Genomic DNA, 20,951 nt, shown 5'->3' on the forward strand with positions numbered 1-20,951 from the left:
GCAGATATCTCTCTAAAAATGAGCCATCCAAGTAGAGGTCAGGAACACAATTCAAGAGCAATATCTAATTACAAGCTCCCGGTATGTTTTAATGTCTTTTAGTTACCCAATTAAATTAAATATTTTTCAAGATCAAGAATCATCAGAAGAAAAAAACCCAATGAAGGTTCAATAAAGTCTTTGGCTAGTGAGAATTCCTAATTCAAATGGAGGACCACTCCACAAAGCAAAAAAATAGCACTTTATTCAACATGTTATGCTCTATAATTGCTACTCCTGGACCTTAAGGAATTGATCCTGCTTTAGCTGAAATCAGTACAATACAGTACAAGACAAATGCCCCAGCCCTTGTGAAATGGCTTTAGCACAGTCCAGTTTTGACCCCGCTCCATAAGCATTCAAAGGAAGAAGAGAAGCTTATCCGGTACTTACCTCATGACACAGAGAGCACACCACACCACACAGCACTAGCTGAGTTTAGGGAGGGTGGGGAAAGCTATCATTTGCATCCTGTTAAAATCTCCCTGTAAGTAATGTCACCACCAGCTTTGGAAGCCCCCCATCCCCAGACGAATGAACGGGTATGTGTTGCATTTAGTTCAGATACATTTCCAAGTCATATGTGTTTCTTTCTCCTCTTGCACAGGGGAGAATTAATTTCACAGTGGTCAATGTCACTTATGTGCAAACTTCCCCCCCCATAGGATTCATCTGACTGAACCTAAGTGGATAAAGGAAGACTTCAAGAGAAAGATAAAACCTTCTACCAGCCCAACACGCATAGCCATGCAGGGGAAGGGTGTGGGAGAAAGAAAAAGAAAAAAGACACTTTAGTAATCTTCAGGTCACTTGTTGGGAAGCTTGCAGCAGACAAGGAAGACACTTCTAACTTATGGCCTTTCTTCCCAGCAGATTTCCAAAGAGACCAAGTTGCTCCAATTATATAAATTATATGATAACTTTAAATGAAAATGTGAGAGAACTGAAAATACAGGGATTTCCGCTGAGCACTGGAATTACATTGCAAAGCCACCAAAACCTATTGCCATCTTATGCCAGATGCAGCGCTGGCCCTTGAAGGTTTTTAATTCTGAACAGCTGCCTCCGCACTGCAGTCAACAGCTGCATTTTCAACTGCATCCCTCATCAGCTTCAAACCACTGTTCATTGCCTCAAGGACAGAACATCTAAGGAGGAAAAAATAAATATTCCTCCAACTTTCTTTTAAATCAAATGAAGTATAAAAGTCAAAAATATCTATTTTAACAGTAGCAACACAAAACCACATCTTCTCAAGGTATTTCTACGAAGGAAAACCGATTCAGCCTATAAGAGTAAATATCATTTGACTAATTTTTTAATACCACCTTTTCTACATAACCCTATAAGGCAGTACATACTGCTGTGTGACTTATGGTCATACTTGTTTTTAAGACACTCAGCTTGATAGACGTTCACATTGTAGGTCCTCCTTACATTAAGAGTGCTCAGGGTCTTTTAGAAGTCAGGCTTCTGAGAGGACAGGCAAAAGAAGTTACCAACCACCAATGGTCCACTGTGTCTTCTTACAAGATCTAAAATACTAAAGATTTCCCAAAGCACCAAAGGGCTTCAGGAGCACAGTTTTCCCTTAAAATCAAACTTTTTAAACTCCATTCTTAAAAGTCTTGCCAATGCTCATATAGATTGGCTGAGAAGTGAGTTTAAATCCTCTGTAATTCTTTCACTACTTTAACCCAAACCCGTTCCATTTTCTGCTAATTAAGTGGGTCAAAGGTACCATCCAAATTTACTTCAGAGTTACCCTACCCTCAACAGTAAGCTGTTATAGCCCATATATATATTCCGTGCTGCCTGCATATAATTTTCCTACAGTACCTGCTAAGCGAATTCCATCTTCCTAAAAAAGAGATGAGTGAACACCTTCCCATCAATAGGTGCAACACCCAGTGTCCGACTACTACCTTTACATTAAATCTCTCATTGGGAAAAGAGAGCAGGCCTTCACATTACTAATTTGCAGGCTAGATGTAACAGAACAGAGATTAGGCCGTTTGTTGCTACACAGACACCACTCTTCTGTCTCTATATGCCAAAAGAGTTATAAGCATGCAATAGTGTGACTAGATGTATTGAGCTTCATTTAACAGGCATCACCGAGAGCCAGATTTTATCCTCCCTGCTATTAGAATGAATTCTTCATGTTCCTTCCAGATGGGAGGACCCAAAGGGCAATCAAGTGTCTGTTCTACTGTCACATAACTAGTAACTCCTTGTAACCCAGAAAGCCTACTCTTTCCAGTCATACTCTTAGATAAAAGCAAGCTCTTTGATGAGCAAACTTCAATAAAGCCAGTCAGTGCAGAGTAACAGGGCATATGGATTTGGTTCAGGCAGAGGTCTTGGAGGCTAGACATTACCCCATTTGCCCATTTTTTTTTTTAATTTTTTTTTTTTTTTTTTAAGGCAAATGATACCGATTAGAAACTTTAATACTTAGACTCCAAGCTACTACCCATCAATATAACTTCTATTAAAACCCATGCTTTCATGCATCCAGAGCAATTAGGTTTGTGTAAAATAAAAAAAAAAAAAAAAACAGATGCCCAAGAGATGTAAATCAGTAAAGACCTACTGATGCCAGCAGTTACAATGATTTATACAACGCAGGAGTTCAGCTTAGAGAAGCTTTCTGCATTTGGCATTCTCAGAGCACACGCTATTCTCTCCTTTCTCCTCCTCAGATTCCCATCAAATGCAGCCCTGTAACAGAAGTGTTCTTTTCCTAACTTGGCTTCAAGTCATGGCTGCAGGTCTCAATAGTATATAACCTGTCAAGATAAAATATGTTTGGGGACATACAATCTCTACTGAGCATTTTATTGACTTTACAATTTCTGAAAGGCAGCCAAAATTCTTCAAGGTTTTCAAAGGACTTTGTTTTCTAAATATTATCCATGGACAGATATAAGAACACAAAAAATCCTCAGTTGTTTGTGTAGTTTGACTTATGTGCCATGCATTCATTACCCATCATGATATATTAATTTTCTTTTGCAAGCAAACAAAACAAATCTCAGCTACAAGTTGCTTGGTGTTAGGGGCCATATACAATGCAGAGTACCCTGGGAACCATTCAAAGCAGGAATTTTGCCCATGTAATGTCTGCAGGTCATTCAAAAACTACAGTTTTCCTTCTCAAAAAAAAAAAAAAAAAAAAAAGCAACCCAAAGCAAAACAAAAACACACCCACAAAGTTTACGCCTCCATTACAGCTTTTCTTTCCAGATGCTGCACAGGAGGCCTGGGACTTAAGATCAAGATACAGAGTTGCTACTAATACCACAGAACACTCCCAGTAACATCTCACAGAAGGAAAACGAGTCTTGGAAAGACCAGAATATGTGAGTACAAGAAAGAGGTCACCTTTCAGCAAGGTCCCTTGCATACCCTCTCTTTTCTAACTCCATACAGAGTAGCCCAAAGAGGGATGAGCCACACATGCCCCAACTCTAACGCACCAGAAGCCAAGTCCATCCTGGTCCTAGAGCCAAGACTGGAGAAAAGACAGAGAGGTAGCAACTTATGCACCCCTGAGTCAGAGGCAGAGAATCCCTAAAGACTGTTATTGCTTATGTTACTGCCACAGAAGCCTCATCAGGGAACAGAATTACTGTAGGGGTAAGAGATGAACTGGCTGCAACTTTTTGCACCTGTGCCTCAGTATGGACCACACAGTAGGAATGATGCTTCCCCCTCCCAGTGTAACACTCATGAATTGAAATTACTCAAGGCAGTAATTTCTAAATGTTGTTAAGCCTCCCAGAGTGCAATTCTAAAAAACCCAGTGCTCTAAGCTGAGACTGAAATTATAAACCTAATAACTTGCTCCGATTGTTTGGATTGGTGACCCAAAATCAGTTGGTCCCCATTACTTCAGCAACATGCATTCTTTGCAAAGGGGGATTTAAAACCGCTGAAAAGGAGGAATTAGAAACCTGCAAGATCAAAGAGCAGGAACAGAAAAAGCTTAGCAGCTGATGATAGCCTTATCTAGCTACTAGTTCTTGTGGGCATCACTTCAGTTAACAATATCACAATGCGCTTACCACTTCCAGGGCACCTTTCATTAAAGGACCTCTAAACACTTTGTAGACACTAATTAAGCCTCAAGTCACAATATTCCTGTGAGAAACAGGATTTCTAGCTGTTGAAATTCCCAAAAGATCAGGAAATAAGTATACTTCTGTAGCAGATGAGTAAGGTCCTACCCACAATAGGAAATGACACCAAAGTTTGTTGGGGAGAATCTGGAAAATAATGAAGAGAGCTACACCCATGCAAGCAGTGCTTTATGCCAGTGGTCTGACCAGAAAGAGATCTTCCACAGCCTTTCATGAGCTTATCGTTATCACCATAGCAATCACTGACCAACACTGAAGTGCTTTGCTGCAGTCAGTCCTTCACCCCTCTGCTATTACAGAAATCTGAAACATGTTTTATACATAAGTAAACAAGACAAGGCCAAAACGTCCGCTAAAGCAAAACCAAAGCAGCACCAGAAATGGAATGCAAGAGTCCCATCTCCTGCTCTAGCATACTACCACCTTGAAAGAGATTGTTGACAGCTTTCAGATGCCTTAGGTGTTCTTGAAGATTTTATCAAGTGTTCAATTTTGAAGCAGTCCACTTAGCTACAATTTTACCAGAGCTTTTGAAATTGAAACAGCTACTCTCACCAAGATGCTTTAAACAGAAAAAAATAGTGGGAAGAAATGTCAAAGGTCAGAACTGCAACTCAGTTTAATTCACTTTAATGTACACGCAGAAGGATACAAGGCAATAATTTTTCTCCTCCGTTCTGTCTGCATAGCACAGCTCAAGCCATCACCTCTGTCTTCTGACACTAGTCAGCTATAAGAAACAGGTATTTTAATGTTAAACCTGGCCAGCTGTAATACATTTGCTAAAGTAATTACATTTATTTTTACAGATTACATGTGCTTAGGTTTCACTTACTGATGTACTAGAAAATCAGAGGTTTCAATTTTGCAGATAAAGTTCAGCACTGTTATAATCAAAGACAGCATCCAGTGCTTAAAGCTGCTAACCATACGCACATTTTAAAAAGTGAAATACTGTAGCTAGCATGTACTAGAGAATCTATATTTCTTATCTGCTAGCTCAAAGTACCTTATATTCCTTTCTCTCTTTCCTCATCACACTAACAAGGCTATGATAATTAGACAGCAATTACCTAAATGTCTAAATCTTTGGTCTCCTGTAAATGAAGCTTTTTTCAATCCACATAATTTTATGCACAAGCAATGGCATTATTCTGAGTCAACACCTGAGGTTCCTAACAAAATCTGGTACTTCTGGCAACAGAGCAGTGACTGAACTACTTGATGGCAAAGCAGCACTCAAAACGAAACTTCAGGTCCTGTTCCCCTCAGTCACCAGTGGTGAGCACACCTACAAACTAGGAACTGTAAAGCCACTGACCACATTCAGATGGGTAAAAGTCAAAGCCAGGCACGTGTTTCTTTGGGCAGCCTGCATCAGCTATAGAAGAAATGCTGAAACAGAATAGAACAGGCATCGATGAAACCCCCACAACAGCGAAAGAACTGCTCTTCTATGAGAGTAACTCCCAATCCAAACTATGACAATTAAAAGTTGCTAAAAGTACTGTATTGGGGCAATTCAGATTTTATTGTGCGTGTGTCATGGGGACACCCCAAAATTGGAATGATTACTTCCAAAAGCTGTTGGAAGTGCCTCAGAGTATAAATAGGAGAGTACCTATCACTTCTGATGTGCAACACCTCTAATAAGGTATTTCACTGTCTGTATGGATCATCTCTGAATAATGGGCTGGGGATTTTCAGAACAGGCATTTTTCTTCAGTAAACTCTTTCTTTAGTACTCTAGTGAATACAATAGCTGGTTTTAATCTTGAGGGAGAGGGAGACAGTTGCTTTTTTTGCATCACTTCCAGAGTTGTATGCTGTAGTGTGACAAGTAGTTAGAAATGAAATAAGCTTCAACAGAGGTAAACCTGGCCTGAGATTGCTCAAGTTTCAAATGCAATAAGCAGTAAAACCCTACAGTAGAATTGCCCAAAAGCTACTTACATAAGTTGTCCAGAAGCTTTATATTGCTGTGATGTTATTAAACCAGAAATAATATCTGATCAATAAAGCTGAAGTGAAGCAAGACACATACAAAATAAAGCAATCCAGTAAAAGAGGAAGTAATCTGGGATAGCGTTGTGACTCAGTTTTGTACAAACCAGCCCATTTCAGGGTTCATGCCCTTTTAGTACTGCTGGCACACCCAAAAGTTTTGAATTTACACCCTTGCCCTGTTAGGAAGAAAGTTGCTGAGAGTACGGCTAGCTCCCCAAAAGAGTTTCTAGGGATCAGTGAATTGAGAAGGTGAACATTGGGCAGTGATTTAAGTCTTTAGATTTAAGACAACAGTCTAATTCAAGATCTAATCCTTCAGAGTTGCAGCATACCATATTACTTCTATCCAGTCTCCTCCATTCCTATTCCTTACAAAAAAAAAAAAAAAAAAAAAAAAAAAAAAAAAAACCAAAAAAACCCCTTCCTGATTTTACCTACAGAGCTTAATTTAGCTTGACAAAGCTTCATATTTGCATTGGGAATTTGCACTTAACGTTGGGCATCCCAGTCAGATGTTTTGCATAATGCATATTGTAGGTCACACTGAAACAGCACGCAATGGACTGGAACAAGATTCAGCTGATGCTATCCATATAAACATTGTAAACCACTAATTGCATTTCTTTTTAATGAAGAAAAAATGTATAAACAATTTCCATTCGCAAAAATTAGTGATTTCAGCTGGGTGGAATTCTGCAACTGCCTCTCTTCATCAAGCAGCAGTGGGGTAGCCACTACCCTGTTTATGAATAATGAATAGGGGCATTATGTCCTTACAGAAAATGTATATGGGTAAGGAGGACAGGTCGTCTTTTATGCACACAACAAGAACGCCAACACAAGTGAAGTGTGTTTGTTTTCTACCACTGGTGTAAATGTCAAAAGGTAATTTATATCGATGATATAAATGAGACATTCCATCTCTCATCAAAAACGGCCCTTCAGTTGAAGCCAGTTGCACCTGTATAAATGCAAAGTCACATTTGGTACATAAAGCTTTTCTTTCTGGTATTTCAGAAAGATACTTTTATGCTCCTTCTGCAGCAGGCAACACAGAAGTTGTATGGAGAACACAGTTATTACCATGTAGCCTCTTGTCCATCTCTGTCATAGACGTGTTTCAGCATAAAATTGCAATTGTTCATTTCTGACATGCTCATTTCAACTAAGGTGATGCTTTTAGACATGGCAAAAATGGATGCAACACCACCCATCTGAGCTTCTGCTATCTCTCCATCCCACAGTTTTCATTCCTTCACTGAAGTCCCATTCTAGCGCCAGAGAACCTTGTGCCACCTCTGCTTTCTGAAACCAGCATGACAGATGCACTGCCAACAGAGCCTATTGCCCATTTGCTGAGAATACCTCCAGGAAATTATGAATAATAGAATTTCTTAAAAGCATCCAATACAATAAGTGTGGTACTAATACAGCTCCATGGATGTAGACCATCTTAGTATTCCCAGCAGCAGCAAGATTCCAGCAGCAGAAATCTGGTTCAGCATCTCTTACCCTGTACTTTTACTGATCAAAAATAAAACTGATCAAGGGTGGCCAGGGTACTTTGGACAGGTTTACCATAACACTCCATAATAGCCTTATACTTAACTAAACAGCAAAGGGGAAATTCAGCATATATTGAAAGGCATCACATCTCATGACATCCAAGTCACTAGACAACATCTATTTAGGTCCTCTTCTCATAGAAGAATGCTCAGCAGATTCGGTATCGGGCTTTTTTTTCCTCCTCTAACACCTCTAAATGTATTTAAACTGCTCTTAAATTTTAATCATTCTTCACGGGCAAAAATTCTCCTGCTTACTTATCTATTCCTTTGTGGTCAATACGGTAGTCCCAGGAGCTACGTGAAAAAAGGTAAGTAAATAGTAGGCCTACAAATATTATGCCCTGGGATAACAGCACAGTCTAGACCTGTGCATCTTGCTGTAGGAGACAGAAGTCCTGGTCTCTGCCCCTACCTCTTTCACTGACTTTCCACACGACCTCAGGCATTTTTGTCTCAGTGAAGGGACCTACAACATGCACAACATTTTTTAACATATACAGGTCAGGTTGAATTTGGCAAGCTCTGTTCAGCTAAAGACAGTATTAAAACAGGAATAGGAAGCGTTTTTTAGGACACAAGCATGCTGGAAGCAAGCAGGAGAAAACTTTTCTGTGTTGTATTCAAACGAGAGCTCTCCCACTGGAGTTTCTCTCAGCAGCACTTAATTTGCTTAGGAGGAAGATCCAGAGAGGACTAAAAATCTCATCACAAATCCTCTGAGCAATAGGGCCTCTACTGCATGCTAACCACTGTGAATCTGGCAAAGCATTGCAGCTAGCAGAAGTCATTTCTGTCTGATGGCAGAACAGCATCCTATGTGAAACAAGTTGATGATCTCAGACCGGTTCTGTAAGAATATGTTTCTGCATCACCACTGGGAATAATTAGCAGTTGTATCACCACAGGGACACTAGCTTCTGCTACACTTTTTCTGTGGACAATATAACTAGCTTTGGCTCAGATAGTGAACAGCAAGAACCCTATAATAGACTGAGAAGAGACTTGTAACCCCACTCCATAAGAACTCCCTTCTAAACAAGTGCATAGGGCCATTTAAAACATTCCCCATACTTTACTGCCTTCCCCCCCTCAATTTTGGCCTACAGATCAAGCTTAAATTACCATCATTCTGCTCTCCTTCAAGACTTCAAGTGAAAATGAAAGTTAATACTACATAACTTCATAGTCTTAAAATGTTTTCCCTCCATCACTGGGGGTGCACAGCATCACACTGCAAACGACATTACAATGAACCTTTACGCCATACGCCTGTAAACATCACCATTTCAAAGACGGAGCAAAGCAAAAAGCATCTGAAACCAGTGTTTACACTGGCGGGAAATCCTGCTAAAATCAAGGGAGCCGTGTTTAACTCTAAACCACAACATTTCAAAACTCACACCAAAGAGGCTGCAGACTCTGGTTCCAGATGTGCCTGTAACTCAGGTGCTGCTGTACAGGAGAACAGCAAGCCGAACCACCAAAACACAAGCAGCAAGAAACCAAAATGACAAAACCTCGCTCCTGGCCTTTCTTCACTCTTAATCAATACCTGTCACATCTTCAGCTGCATTTCCTCAAACCCAGAGCAACAGCAAAGCCCATCTCACTGTTGGGACTGTTGCTGTAGCACCCAAGCAACTTGCTTTCAAATAACACCTCTACTGGACTCCAAGAAGTTTTAACGCTCTTCTCCCTTTTGAGACCAGAGCTACACTTTCAATAGAGCACAGCCACCTTCCTACAATTTTGCAAGATTTAGCTAAGCTGAAGGCTGAGCTTGAAAGAGAATGTAATATTGCACAATTCTAAAGGGAGGTTTGACTCAAGAAACGTACGGTTCTTATTTCACTGCTTCCTTTGATAGTTTCAAGGCAGAATAATGACACGTGTGGTGCTTTTGTCTGAGATGGCTTCACAATAGTCAACACAACTGCTCTTTTAATTTGATATGGTTGAAATTAAGCGGCAAAAAACCTGAAGCTCCCTACAAAACAGTCTTATTCTGCCATATTTCAAGGAAACATCAGAAAGCCAATGAGAAGGAAACTCAGCCCAGCACTTGGAAAAATTAGATACTTCTTTGGCCCTCCCTGGCACATTACCCCTACGGTTCATTTTAGATTTAGACAGGTGCTATTCAAAGCAGAATTTGGCCCCTTTCTCCCAGGCAGCCTGACACATTTACTGCAATGTGCAGATATGCCCATGTATTTTATATGTATGTAAAGCACATTCCCCAAACTAAAAGCCTCTCTCAGAGAGTCTCCCTAGGTCTCTATCTCATTTTGGCCTCATTTACTCCCTTGCAAATGAAAAGCAGTTCCATTGAAGTCAGTGAGGTAACACTTGTATTAAACTCGTGTGAGATCATGTCAGAGCCATGGTCCATAATAAAACCAGCTGCTGTTAACTCTTCTACAAGTTTCCATTCATTAGGGTTTTTTTGCTCGAATTCACATGAGCAATATCCATGGGCCAAGAAACACATTTTAGAATGATAGCTATTTCCCCTTGCTAAAAACTAGAAAGTGCAGCAAACTATCCCAATCCTCACTGAAAAACTACAACTTATTGTATTTTGTTAATAAACAGAAGTGTTTATGGACAAAACACGTGTGAATATACTTTAGGGAATCATCCTGCACTGCCTAGAGGAAAGGGACAAGATGACCTAATAGGTCTTTCGCAGGTTTTCATTTTTAGTTTTGGATTTGGGGGGTGGGGGGGGGCCTATAGCTTCTGGTATTTAATTCTAAATCAGGGAAAAACCTTGAATGTAAATATTTAAATTCAGCCTCAGTGACCTGTAAGCACTGAACCAAGATTGATGAAACCGATTCTATGCCTGCTAATGCCAACAGCCTTTCCATCAGTGACTTTCCATTGCCTTGAAGGGTCACAGGAGAGACAGAAATAACGTACTCTGATTATAATGTTTTTTCCAGTTAATCACACCAGTCTCCAGGCTTTCAGAACTGTATAACTGTATTCTATCATATAAGAGAGATTCATAGTCTGTCACCACTTCAATCTGTTCATTTATAATGAAACATATTTCCTACACATATAGTAAATTCCTTTCATTTTTTACTAAGATGAACTGATCTTTATCAGATACGCTGATACAGAAGGCAAACACAGCATTATTCCCTCCCTTCTTGTTAATATTAAGTTTGCTATATATTGATTCCAAGAAAGGAGTTCACATCTATTACACAAGGTAGTGAACAGAAAGAAAAAATGCTGCTTATTTTGGAAAAACAATTGGGTGGTTAGAGCAGATGGCCCAAGAATGACAAACTTTTTGGTTTGACAAGTAAAGCAGCAAACGTTTTTACTGAGCATAGAAGTCCTTTATTAGACAATGGACTGAAGCTTTAAGGCAGTTCACAAGCAGCACAATAGGGAAGGGTGTTGTTCTAAAAAACTTTAATGGAAATCAAAACTTATCTTGTAAAATGATGACTTTGACAGCCTTTACTGAAGGACCCCAACAAACAGAGGGAAGGGGAGCTCCCAGTTGTGGCCTGTGTGGAGCAGCAGAGCTGAACATCACGAACTTCTGCAAAACCTCTCTACAGGTAGCCAGGAGGAGGTTGCACAAACACTAAGCTTGGCCACAAAATCACTTAGAGGAGGGAAAAGCAGGGGAAAAATTACTCCAAAGCATGCATAATTTACACTTTCCTCTTTTAAGAGGAAAAAGAAAAACAAAGCAGTCTCACATCTTCCATGTGGGCTCAGGAAGATCAAAGATAGCAAAAATAGAAGAAATAAAAAGTTTTTTCAACCATGCAATAATATTTATTGCATTCAATGTGCTTATTATTCAAGGACTTTTTCCAGAGGTTCCAGATACCACTTAAGAAGCTGATATAATGCAAGGTTTCTCACAAACCAAATCCTGAATGAAAAAATATGAAGGAGATTAGATATCTAGTTATTTTGGTGTCCAAATTCGCTATCCCTGATCCTTCCAAGAGCTGGAAAACAGAAGTATTCACATGTGTTACTATTGCATTACCCAGCTGTCACAACCTGACAGTGCTGCTTTCGGCCACATTAGGGTCCCGCAGTGGGCATGTCTTAGCATGACTTCATGGTAATAGTCAAATGATATGTCCTCAGAAGTACAGCTGTCCACAAGTGAAAAGCAGCAACATCTCAAACGCAACCTAATTTACACCCTCCCTCTCTGACTTAAAAGATCTGGACCTTTCAGATGCAGTTAAGGGAACCAGTTTCACCTTTAGCAGAATAATAATTAAGGAAACCCAAACCCACCTCTTCTCACTGAAGAGAGGTATCGGACATAAAGGACTACCCAAACAGAAAGGTCAGTTTTCCCTAACACTGGAAACAGAAGCAGTGCCATGTGTCAAAAAGCAATTTTCTGGTATTGAGAAGCCAAACCACTTGAAGGCTGCCAGTCTAGCTAACCTAAACCGCCACGTAAATTTGTTATCACCCCATGGCAGGTCACCCGCAAGAAACTCTACTTTCTTGACATGGACAAAAATTACACTTGTTGAAAATTGTGAAGGCACCAAGACATATATGAAAATAGAAGCTGAACCACACCTCTGTCACAGAGCTGTGGTCCTTTCTGGGAGGCACAACAGCATTTTGGAGGAGCAGAAGACTGGCTTCAAATCCCACCAACCTGTCCTGGGGCTGACTACAACATCCAGTTTAACTGTCTCAGCTTAAGTGGCCTCAAAACATGAGTAACTGGATGGTGTGCAACGAGGCACGTAGTCTGGGAGATCAGACTGATCAATCAGCCCTTCTGGCCACAGAGATGTGGGTTTTCATCAAAATTACACAGGGGTAAGATCCCAGACATAATCTCTAAATCTACCAATATGACACAAGCAGCATATTTCTAAGGTACTCAATGTAACACAAACGAACAATAAAAACTCTAGAAATTCTCCAGCAAGCAAAGAACCTTATGTAGCTCCATTGCTTCAGTCACTTAACTACCTTTCTCCTTATGAAACAAAACACAACTAGACCAACTACTTTATTCCCATGATTTTGATGGCAGACTGATCCCTAAACAAAATAAACTGAAAAGCAAGAATGTAAACACAACTGTGCTCCAATGACTTCACATCTTAATGTCATCTGTGTAGGGTTTCACTGCAGAAACTGATGTGGTGGAAGGAAAATCTCTGACGGGTGTGTGGAGCACTAGGGACCCCTTCTGCAACTCTCATCCAAAGCATGTTGCTCCCTTCCCCCCCCAAATTCATCCCTATTCATACACACACACACATTTCCTATTTGCTTCACTCCTGTGGTCCCATCACACTCTCTGAAATACTGGCATTTAATTATTGCTTTTGCTAAAGCTAGCGCTTTATACCTGGTGAGGATAAGATTTTGTCTGCTAATCCCAGCCTTCAGTCATATAAATCTACAATATATGCACTAAAGACAGAGGAGCTACATTTATATATATACTGGTATAGGAAATGTCTTTTTCTTGTTTGGGTTATATAGGGGGAAGGAGAGGAAATAGGCTGGTGTGTCTGGTTTTATGGGGGAGGGTTAAGTGGCAAACCAAACTAACTGCAGTTTACAGGGCTCTAAATAAAGGAACAACAACAAAAAAATAGTTACAGAGCTTTTAATAACACACAGTGGAGAAAACTGCAAACAAACTGCAAGCAAAAGTTGCTGCTTTTCATTTTTATTGTCATAAGGCATTGCTCCTTGATTGCATACTGTGTCCAGTGAATAAGCCATTTACTATTGTGGTTGGAGTGAATGAAGCTCAGACCTTTCCCATATATGGCAGGGCCTTTTAATCACCAGGGAGCAAACAAGCAGTGGAATTTTACTGGCTTTCTGGGTTTGCAGTGCCCTCTCTTGTATGAAATATCATTTCCCCGTGCATGCTTGTTACTGGGATTTTGACCCAATTTCCTGCTGCTGTTGTCCTTCAGGGGATGTGTAGAAAGCCAAACAAAAAGGACCGACTTCTGATAGCAAGCAGCCCACTATGAATTCTGAGTAACTCAAGGAAATCAAACAGATTTGCACTAAGATAACTGAGATCAGACCTAATTTTTTTTTTTTTTTTTTTAAAACAATACAGTTTACATCACTGTACAGCTGCTGAAAGCAAGATCAGATTCAGGCCAGCTGATGCCCAGGTTAAAACTTCTCCCTCATTTTCACCAATGCAGCAGAAAACAGACAATTGATGTTTTAAGTTACTGGGATAGCGGCAGGGAAATTCTCGGCTGGCCTGCTTTAATCAGTGTAATATACATTAGCCCCAGAAACGTTTGGCTCAGTATCATCTGGATTGCCTAAACACTCTTATTCATATTTACAGCAATTAAAATGCTGCACTTCAGTCTTTATAATCCAAGTTTTGTTTGAAGTGGCAAAGCAACAGCTGTGGCTTATCAGACATCTGAATTAAACTCCTCATTTTCATAGCAGGGGTGTGGCTCTGTGTATGGGGCTAAGCTGTTCCCCAAAGCCATACAAAGCAAACTCACTCCTCTCTGAGGACCCAAGGGTGCAGCACTCCAAAGCCTCCCATGAAGGATGCTGACTGGGAGCATCCTCCAGCACCAGCAGGCTAAGCTATGCAGGTAAATGAGAGCTGACCAAACTCTCCCCCAGATCTCGGAGCTAACCCAGCCTGCTCCCATTTCCCAACATTGTAGCCAAGCTCTAGGAATTTCTTTTCCAAACCTACAAGCTTTAACTAGGCCAGAGCAAAGCCAAATTCTCCCCTGGCTCAGTGGCTTTTGAAATTGCTGAGAGAAAGTACGTTATCACTAGGTCATTAGGAAGATGCAGACAGAAAGTCCTTAGCCTATGCTCCATCTCAGCTGATCCCACAAGACCGAGCAGAAGTTTTCCTCTGTACAACAGCTTGTATTAGAAAGTGATGATCTGGGCTACCACAGGAGCACTGCCATGTCCTCTGAAACAGTGAAGAATTAGAAAAGGTCCTGCCTTTGCTTCTGGGATGAGAGAGAGATTTTACCAGGGTGAAACCTTGGGCAAAAAAAAAAAAAAAAAAAGAGGAAGGGAGGAGGACCATTTCACTATTAGAGCGCTCACTGTCAAAGAAAAGAATGAAGTGGGAAAAGGGTAGTAACATGCCCTGTGGCAGTCAGAAAGACAACGGGAACATCAAAGCCTTGCAAATAAGAAACAAACAAGGGCCTGATCACAGACTCCTTCACTTGAGCAGAGCTCCCTTTGAAGATGACTGGAATCCAACTGGCACGAGCCTGCAGGACTGAACCTTGACTTCTGAAGGAGCACAGGAACCACTGCTCCTGCACTCGCTCTGTGAGGGTTCATCCAGCCCCACAGAGCTTCTCCCTAGCCAGAGCCAGCTGCTTCGGAGAAGGACATAAAACAAGTTGCCAACAAATCTCAGGACCTTTGTTTACAGCGCTGTCATAGGTTCAGGCTCCCTTAGCAGTTTGATGAATCGTGAATGCTAGGTCTCTCTCACCCCAAGTTATTTAACTTGTAAAAGTGCACACAGTGATTTCCATGCCCCTTAGATTTCCACATACTTGAAGGAAAATTGGGAAGGTCCGTGCAGGTGGAGAGGGGTGTGCATGCACAACATGCACGTACAAGTACATCTATGTGCAATGAAATTGTCTTCCTGCATTTAGCAATACCACCCCTTTTCATATTTGTTGGCCTACAGAGTTACTGTTCTGAATAGATCCAAAACCAGAGCATTTACAGCAAAACTTTATCTCCACAAATCTATTTATAACCCTTCTATGAGATAAATTCCAAAGATATTTTTTGCCATTTAAGGACATAAACCAGAAAATGTGCAAACGGGTGGGTTCCACTTTGCTTCACACCCTCCACAGCAAGTCTCGAGGGAAATGCTCTTTATTTGTATTCTGTACACAAGAGGGTGTGGAAACATGTAATGTTGTTTCCATCGCCTGAAATCTTTCCCTAATATTTTCCCCACTGCAGCCTGGCCTGGCCCCAGGAGTTACAATTTCAAATGCTCTCATCAACATGAAACTGGACAAGCAGATAAGGTTCAGCAGCTCGCTTAGTAGTTTCTCTTGCGAGCTTAGGAAACTATGGCGGGTCTGTAAGCAAAAGCTGTCATCCCGCGGTTTTGGTACACGCATGAAAACTTCGCAGGAAGACTCTGTCTCAGATGCAGCAAGCACCCAAGGAATTCCCTCCAGACATGGCAGAGTAGTGTCACTACTGAGCCTGGCCCACTTTGCATCTCATTCACTGGGCTTCAGCAGTTTTATACCCACTATCTAGAAGAATTTACTTTCTAGTAGAATACATATCTGTGTGAACAAACAAACAAAAAAGTGTATGTTCTTGCTGGGAAATCAGTCAAAAATAAGGTTTTGGCCAGTGCTTAAACTTGGCATTTTGGTATTACAAATTCTTCATGAACACTAATGAATTAAGCCCAGCAGCCCCACGGGCTAAATACAAAAAGGCACAGATTATCCTTTACTTGAAGATACAGAAACAGACACACAGCATTAAGTGACTCACTAGGTATTTATGACCACAGGAAAAAATTCAAAGGAGAAATTACTCCAGTGGCTTAAGATATGGTTGCCTCTTTCCTTTCTCTCTTCCCCCTGCTTCCTCAGTTATTTGCTCCTACCCCCACTGCAAGCCAGCAGGACAGACCCTGCAAACACTTCTTCCTGGCTTCAACCCAAAGTCCCATAAACACTGCTATCGGCAGGATCTTCTGATCAGGAGGTGCCCCTATGCTTCATGGACAGTTTTCCTCTCTCAAGGGGCAGATACAAGGGGCAGGGAGGGGGAAGAGGCATCAGTTAGCAGCGGTGGTTGCTGACCACAGACAGAAGAGGTGGGTACCGCAGCTCAGAGCCCACCTGCCTCACTGCCGGGTAGCCCAGCAAGGCTGGTCATGGCTGTAGCTGGATGCACAGCAGTTGCTGCAAGACAAAGCAGTAGCCAGGAGGTTTGCAACTGAGACAGTCCAAGAAGACTGCATTCCTCGCAGGGACAGCTAGTGATGCTCAGGAAAAGGGACACGATAGGGACCATGCTGCTAACGCTGGTATCTGCTTGGCAGCCAGGCTGCCAGCCCCACACCATTTACCAGCACTAAGCACAGTTCCAAAGAAAAAAAAAAAAACCACACGAAAAGCAGCACTTTCTTACGCAGGATGTAAACCATGCAGCTAACATACCAGGGCTGGCAGCTAAATAACGGTGTTACATGCCCTAACCTTTTTGGTTAATCAAGTCTGTTTCAAGAAAAGTAGGAGCAAGCTCCCCTGGGGGTGGGAGGGATCCCAAATTACAATGTACTGAGCATCCTTCCCCACTGGGCTAGCTGAACTGTACAAGAGCATCAGGAAAGGCCAAAAGAAATTGTTACATAGTTCATCTGTCCCATGACCTCAGTGTTTCATCCAGAAAGGTCATACCTAATCTGATCCTCAAATGCCTTTGAGTCAAATTTCAGCCTTAGCCAAATCCTTGACAAAGCATTTGGAGGCGTGCAACAGCTACAGCTTCCCAGCAAACGCCAGCACCAAGAGAGTAAGTGCTAGCATGTAGGTAGGTGCCTTGTTTCCAGTACAGATGCCCCCAAAAGCCATTCTCACCAGGTCACGGGGCTTTAAACCACCCAGGAGCTACGAACAAAACCAGCACGCTGGCCTCTGCACATGCACATTTCTGAAGGTGAGAGCTCTAGTAAGGAAGCAGCTTTCTTGTTACAAGCTGCCAGGGGGTAGTTACTAAGAAAAGACAATTTTTAAAGAATGAAAACTTGCTTTGAAGATAGACTCCCACTCTTTGCATTCACAGGCCTGTCTGCCTCAGGCTTTGTACACCTGGAGCCCAATCCTGCAAACTCCCCATAAAGCTCCTCTCAAAGGCAACGAAAGGTTCACAGGATTGTGCTTGCCATTCTGCCCTGTTACCTTTTTTGGTGCTTTCTCTGATACTCGGAAGAGTCCAGACAAGCACTGCAGATGGACAGCTAATGCCGCTGTCTTGGTCCTCTCTTTCTTAGGCATATATGGTTTCCTGTCCCTCTTTGTTCACACTCAGCAATCAAATGCACCAAGTTGTACCCTTGGCAGATAGGGGTTAACAACTGCACCAAACTTTAATACAAATTATAACTCAGGCAGCCAAGAGAATAGGACTCATGTAAGCAACCAGCGAGAAAGAATATTTTAAACAGTCCCAGGGGATTCAAGTGCTATTTGTCCTGCAGGAGGGAAGACCTGCAGGCTCCCACTTCTCTGCAATGAAAAAAATCACCCCCATAGGCAGGGCCACTCCAGCTGCACACAAGGAAGGGTGAAACAAGTAAGACTTCTTGACAGACCTTCCCTGTCGTCTTTCTCTTCATATGACAGAAGCTACCTCCCAGCAGGCAGCCAGCAAAAAAAGCCTTGCTCTATTTTTCTAGTTGCACCATCTGGAATCAGTAGCACTGTGCCCTAACCCCATGTGGGTCCAGACGGATGCTGACCACCATGCCTCCATGCCACATGTGGGCCCATGAATGAGACTTTGAGGAATAAGAAATCTTCCCATGTTAATGCACTTTAATTTTCCCTCTAATGTCAGCCAGAGGAACTTACAGCCCCCCTTTCCTTTCAAATCACCTAGCTTTCAGTGTCACTATTGCATTGTGTATCAGTGTTGGACAAGAAATAGAAGCACAAGGGAAGTTACTCTTTTCTCAGGCTGCTCCGTGTCAGAATAATGCTGTGAGCGTAAGAAGTAACAATTGTGGAAAATCCTTTATTCTCCTAATACATGCTTACATCATTCACTGTCAAAGCGTATTCAGAGTACACAGGACTCCCCTTGCATCAGATCCTGCATCTGTTAATGATGGTATTGATTTCACCAAGACTAATCCTGTGAATGAAGGCTGTGGAATTGATCCTCTTGTCATTACATGCTGCAACAAAGAGGAGTTTTCAGGAAATACAAGTTATTTCAATTTAGTCTCTTGTTCACAGGCATCTTATCTGGTCTTTCTCCCCTGCCATCATAATTTAGATATTACATTAACGTGTGCAGGTTTTATTGACTAAGATACCTGCCTAGCAGAAAGGCATCTGCCAAAGAAAGACAGACCTGTACTTTCTTCAAATATGTTGAGAATAGTTCAGACCCTCTTTACCTTAAAAGCAACTTAAAGCAAATGGACCACTTACTTGAAGTATCACTCTATTTGTCATTTATGTTAAAACAGTACATTTCATTGGTTTTGGTGTATGTAGTTTTAGGACCCCATCCTGTCTCTCCATGGCAGGAGAAAAAAAAGGTATGAAACTTGTACACTCACACAGAACCTACTGCTACGTTTAGTGAGACAGAGAAAGAATAGATGCAAGTCCCAGGGTTCTTTGATAGCAAACCATACAAGCACAATCATTCACAGTATAGTACCTAAAATAGACAAATTATAATAAATACACAGTTCTCACAAAAGAAACACTCTGCCTCCTTATTTTCTTTGAGCTGCTGCCAAAGAGGGAATGTGTTATTTTCAGAAATAATTCTCCTGTACGCCTTTTAGCAAGAGAAGCCTTCTCAGCTAGGCAAAATTGCATAAAAGCTGCGTACTCTGAAAATAAGTACTCCTCTGAAAATAAATACTCCACAAAAAGTCATTTTAAAACAGTTATCTCGCCCATTCTGCCAAACAATATATACGAGAAAAATCAATTCTGTTGCTGCAGGTCTCGCCGGAGGTTACTAGTTTGGCCAAAGTCTGCTGCTCCCAAGTATCCATCTGCAGCTAACTTCATCCCTCCCTTCGTTTTCCCAGCTCTTTCTCTGAGAAATTCCCTACTATGCAGAATATCGTGCTATCAGCAGCCAGCCTTGCACAGTGCTTTCAATCTGTCCGAGCATGTCAAAGGAGCTGGGAAGGAAAGCCTGCTCGCTGGCTCTCCCCAGCAGCGCTCTGACTGACACAAATACAGACCCAGACTTTTAAGAGCTCCGGTCCCACCCAAGTGCATTTTTTTCTCCCCCTTTTAACAGGAAAGACAACTTCACAAGAAACATTCTGGCAATATGCTGCTGCGCATGTTGAAGGCTGAAGACAAAAACGGATGCCATCTATTGTCAACAATACTTCTATGAAAGGCTGCCATGACGGACATCTGCTTCAGCAAGTATCAGATCAGTTACATTAACCAGAGCTTTACTGTAGCTGTATCAGTTACGCCGGGAGACTGCCTTAGCAGTCAGGCTGCTCTGAAAGCCCAGGTATTAAGTTGCAAAATTAAAAGCAATTCACCAGCCGTTACCATGCTAAAAACTTTTTCATTGCAATTCCTTTTTCAAAAAAGAAAAAAAAAAACAACAAAAAACCCCAACAAACAACCACACAGGTTATTGCTCCCCTAACAAGCCTGCTGCAGGATCTCAAATGAAATAGGACCAGCACAGACCCTGCTCTGCACCCAAAGCCTTGCCCCCACACCTCCTTTTTAGGGTCCACTGGGGTGGGCAACCATGCAGCCCCTCCACCCGCCCGGCACAGACATCCCCCTTAGTTCACCACAAACATCTGGAAAGGGGGGCACAGAGAGAGGAAGGGAGGAAAAATAGCATCCGACACTTTCGCACTATTTCCACAGCTCGTTAGATTTCGCATGCTGCTTAATCTCTAGCCGTAACACAAATGCAGTCAGACCAGCTCACTCCCGAACAAATACATATCTTAAGCCCTTACCTCTGGCTGAAAAGTTTTCAACTAGTAGGAAGGAAATGAATAACTGGCTGCTTGGGCAGGAGCACAGCAAGAAAGGCACACCAGCAGCCTCACACACAGCCCTATTCAATAAAACTACAGCTTTTCCTTGGCCCCTCCCAAAAGTCAATGCTAAGTGAATACATATCCCTTATGTTTACAATTGGCAGGCAGCGGTATGCATTGTCCTCAATTTATTCTAATAGGCAGCCAATGACTACGCACAAGCCAAGGTGGGTTCAGCCTGCCTGCAGAGATGCCTGTCATTCCCTAGGCATGCTCAGGAAGCCACTCATCAGAAAACCAAGACCTAAAAAGCTCCGAAAATTCATGCAAGCTGCCAAAACTGTCTTGCTACATGCCCTTTTTTGGTTATCCTTAGCAGGGCCTCTGAAAGTAAATCCTCTGTCAGGAACAATCATAAGA

The 20,951-nt window shown here is 41.8% G+C and overlaps 1 protein-coding gene across 1 annotated transcript in view; it reads right to left on the reverse strand.

Moving 5' to 3' along the window:
• Positions 1–20,676, reverse strand: part of CALD1 (caldesmon 1) — a 197,444-nt gene extending 176,768 nt beyond the window's left edge. Inside the window, exon 1 of the mRNA XM_010566129.1 lies at positions 20,508–20,676. The gene's annotated coding sequence lies outside the window, so the exon portion shown is untranslated. The remainder of the gene's footprint in view (positions 1–20,507) is intronic.
• Positions 20,677–20,951: the final 275 nt, after the last annotated feature.

The sequence above is a fragment of the Haliaeetus leucocephalus genome, unplaced genomic scaffold (assembly GCF_000737465.1).
Source record: "Haliaeetus leucocephalus isolate CR32 unplaced genomic scaffold, Haliaeetus_leucocephalus-4.0 Scaffold206, whole genome shotgun sequence".
Classification (NCBI taxonomy): Eukaryota; Metazoa; Chordata; class Aves; order Accipitriformes; family Accipitridae; genus Haliaeetus; species Haliaeetus leucocephalus.